The sequence below is a fragment of the Triticum urartu genome, chromosome 7A (genome assembly GCF_056163025.1).
Source record: "Triticum urartu cultivar PI428250 chromosome 7A, HENAU_Tu73, whole genome shotgun sequence".
In the NCBI taxonomy this organism is placed as follows: Eukaryota; Viridiplantae; Streptophyta; class Magnoliopsida; order Poales; family Poaceae; genus Triticum; species Triticum urartu.
This window is the reverse complement of record NC_141879.1, coordinates 541,368,366-541,372,442: the sequence shown is the minus strand read 5'-3', so window position 1 is coordinate 541,372,442 and position 4,077 is coordinate 541,368,366. Positions and strand designations below refer to the sequence as shown.

Below are 4,077 nucleotides of genomic sequence, written 5' to 3'. Positions count from 1 at the left end.
GTCTCTCTACTCTGTGGTGGCTAGCTTTATTTATAGAGGCCCTGGGCCTCTCCCCAAATAATGAGCGAGAAGGGCGCCAACAATTGGCCGTTTTGAAGGGGAACATCTAGTACAAGTTATCCTGACCAAAGGTGGTCTTCGACTGCCAAAAGCACTGGAGATGACGCCATCTTGGGCTCCACGCTGACCTCCGTCCCGCCGCTCTGTTGGTCTTGGTCTCGTTGCACCGAAATGGTAACCTTTGCCCGATGCCTTGGCCTGTGCTTGCCCCTGTTGCACCAAAGGGGAAACAAGGACACTGCGCAGGCCGGCGCCCGCCTGGCGCCCGCCTGGTCTTGATCGTCATGGCTTGCGTCACAGGCTCCTCGCGAGGTACCCCTGCCTTGATCTCTCCACCTCCTCGCGAGCCTGCCTGATGAGGCTGCCTCTGAGGAAGCTTTCTGTCGTCCGCCCCGCAAGGCTTGGCCCCTTGCGAGGGTCTTGAGCTTGAGCTGATGAAGATGGGCCGCGCTGGGCCCCCACTTGAGCCACGCCGTAGGCCGCAGGCAGGCAAGTCTGGGGACCTCGTTCCCAGAACGCCGACAGTGGTGTCTCCTAAATTGGTTAGGTGTCACTTGGGAGCCTCCGTCAATATTCTGGAGTTGAAACAAGGAGTTTGTACGGGCAAGGAGATCGCCTACTTCATGAAGATCTACCCTAGTGAGGCAAGTCCTTCGTGGGCAATGGACATGGTGGGATAGACAAGGTTGCTTCTTCATGGACCCTTCGTGGACTCGCGCAACCGTTACCCTTCGTGGGTTGAAGTCTCCATCAACGTGGATGTGCGATAGCACCACCTATCGGAACCATGCCAAAAATCTCCGTGTCTCCAATTGCGTTTGCACACTCCAATCCCATCCCTTTACATTCTTGCAAAGTGCATGCTTTACTTTCCGCTACTCATATACTCTTGTCATGCTTGCTTGATATGTATTGTGAATGTTTAAACTTGTGCTAAAACTCCACTTCAACTCAAAGAAATAAAAAACTGCAACTTTTCTTGATTAAAGTCTATTCACCCCCCCTCTAGACACCTCTTCTCAATCCTTTCATTCTCCCTCTGGTCCTTGGCCTCCATGGTGATGGTGACCCCTCCGGCTTCCTCCGCCATGGCCTCCGATAATGTTGGCCCCCTCCGGCAGGGAGCCAGAGAGGGCCTAAATTGTTTTTTCGTGGCTATAGAGGCTTACGGCAGTGAAACTCCCGATCTCTCTTCTGTTCTAAGGTTTTTAGGATTTATAGGAGGGATTGGCATCAGTTTCACATCAAGGGGACCCATGAGGCGATGACAAGGACGAAGGGCGCGCCCTAGGGGGGCACCCCCTTGTGTTGGCCCCGGGACTCCTCTTCTGTATCTTTTCCTTCTAGTATTTTTTATATTTTCCAAAAAAATTCTTCGTTAATTTTCAGCTCGGTCTGAGGACTTTTATTTTTGCACAAAAACAACACCACGGTAGTTCTGCTGAAAACATCATTAGTCCGGGTTAGTTCTAATCAAATCATACCAAAATCATATAGAATTGTTGTAAACATGGCATAAATACTTCATAAATTATAGATACGTCGGAGACGTATCAGGGACCTGCATGAGTGGTATGCCATGTCGAGGAGTCGGGGGGGCCATCAGAGAAGGAGACTCGACGATGGTTGTGGTGCCAATCGACGTGGGGCCAATGTCACCAACGGTGGTCGGAGTAGACGAAGTGGTCGGGGAAGATGACAACGACGTTGGTGACGGGCTGGTGCTGGACGAAGATGAAGGAGGTCGACGGGCGGCGGTGGCTATGAGGGTAGCTGCGGTGGCGGCTGAAGAAGAGCGGCAGCGGTGGCTAGGTTAGGAGCGCGGCGGCTATGCTCGAAGTAGGTGAGGACCCGACAACGTGATGAAGACCGGCGCGGACGGTGGCATTCCCGCGCCAAGGAAGGCGGCGCGGCGCATACCACGGGAAGTCGACGTGCGGGGACGCCGGTAGACCGTGGGCCGCGGCGCCACGACCCGAAGGGGTGACGCGACGGCAGCAGGCGGGTCGGGGCGATGACGGGAAGACCTCGAGGCGGATGCGGGGACCGTGGGCCGCGACCCGAAGGGACGACGCGACGGCAGCAGGCGGGTCGGGGCGACGGCGGGGAGACCTCGGGGCGGCTACGAGGACCGCGAGCCGCGGCGCTACAGCCCGAAGGAGCGGCACAACGACGAAGCGAGGGTCGGTTCAACCACGGGGATGGCCTCGGGCGGCGGAGGAGACCGCGTGCCACGCTCGCTACGATCTTATGGGACAACGTAGCGGCAACACGAGGATCGATGCAACCACGGGGAGGGCCTAGAAGGGCCGCCTCGGGGCGGCAGTGGACCGCAGTCCGCGGCACTACGGTCCAAAGGGATAACGCAACGGTAACATGCGGGGTGCAACCGCGCAGAGAATCATGAGGCGAAGACGCTGCAGTTCGATGGGACGACGCCGCGATAGCCCGTTGCTCGATCGGTTAGGAAGTACGTTTTTCTTGAAGACGGTCTTCACACGATTCAACTCAGCATGTTCGGTTGACCGGATCAAAAGCACGACGAACGAGATCCAGAAGATGCGGCCAAGCGGCGAGGCAGCGGCGATGTGCATCCGCGGTCGGACGTACCAGTGCGTGCAACCAATCTGTGCAAGAGGGCTAATCATACACGCACATGTATGCAAGCACGAATATGTAACGTGCTTTGAACAGCCGGGCATGTACTGTCGCACGGAATCCAATGCCCACCGCAGCCACACGAAAAACCAATGTCGCGCGGGTGCCGCGTGAGAGCTCTCGGGGCCACGCGGTGCTGGGCGACGACTGGGAAGGAGCGCACTTGCGATGGAGACGATGACACACGATGCAGACGACAAGCGAGGATGGGCGACTCAATCCGATCGTGGATCGGAAAACCAAATAAGAATAACACCGACCAATCGTTCGGTGAGAGAGAAAACCCTAATTAACGGATCGGGAAAAAGACTCTCTAAGGCAGCCGATCAATACATCGGCGGATGAATCCTATGTACGGGCGGCGCGGCCCCTGGCGGCGATCATGGAGACCGCCCGCCCCGGAGGCGGCGTGGAGCGAAAGCGATGGGTGGCGGCTAAGGTTTGGATCGGTTAGGCTGATATCATGTTAGAAGAAAATAGAGAGATTAGTGAAATATGATGTTTATTGCTTGAGCCTCGTGGGCGCATATATATAGTAGTATATGATTTACTTGGAGTACAAGACAAACCGAATACTGCTATCCTGTGTTTCCAAACTAAACACGATACTCAACACTCTTCATAACACAGATCGACACTAAGAACAAGGGCAACAAGGTGGTGCCGCTCATGGAGAAGGGCAAGGAGGTGGTGCCGTCCATGGAGGTTGTGCCCAACACGCCTGAGGAGGTGGGCACAGATGAGGACGTGGTGCCGGAGGAGCCGCCTAGCGGCAAGCGCCGTAACTATGGCCACTACCATGAGGAGGGAGATCCAACCCACTTCTGCAAGGTGCTCCTTGCCCCTCAGCCAGAGTGCATCCCAATGCCACTGGACTTCACCAAGCACTTCCCGGCTGTGCCAACGGAGTTCAAACTCAGGACGAACATTGGCTATCCCGCTGATGGATGGCAGTGTCACCCTCGATCAAGGTTGGGCCCCCTTCGCCGTCGTCCATCAGATCATGATCGATTACATGGTGACATTCAAGTTGCTCACTCCCGACATGCTCAAGGTCATCGTCTTCAACGACCATGGCATTGAAGTGGTGGCCAAGCGCGTGAGGCACGACGACGCCTTCGCCGTGAACGTCTAGGACGGCCCTTCCTATGCTCCAACTGGTTTAGTTTCTTATCATACTGCTTTTCATTTGAACTGATATGTTTAAGTGTGGAACTGTATTTAAAACTGCGGCTTGCTATGCTTTACAACTATCTTCGTTGTGTCTGTATGATTTATTCTTCACGCCGTTGTGTGCTGATAACCTCACCACCTCATTAAAGAGTTTACCAGACAACAGGTGTTGCATGAAACCAAACA

General features: G+C 55.1%; 1 pseudogene; it reads left to right on the top strand.

Annotated features, from left to right (window-relative positions):
- The first annotated feature begins 3,381 nt into the window (after positions 1-3,381).
- On the top strand, positions 3,382-3,853 carry LOC147960336 (uncharacterized; annotated as a pseudogene).
- The last annotated feature ends 224 nt before the right edge of the window (positions 3,854-4,077 follow it).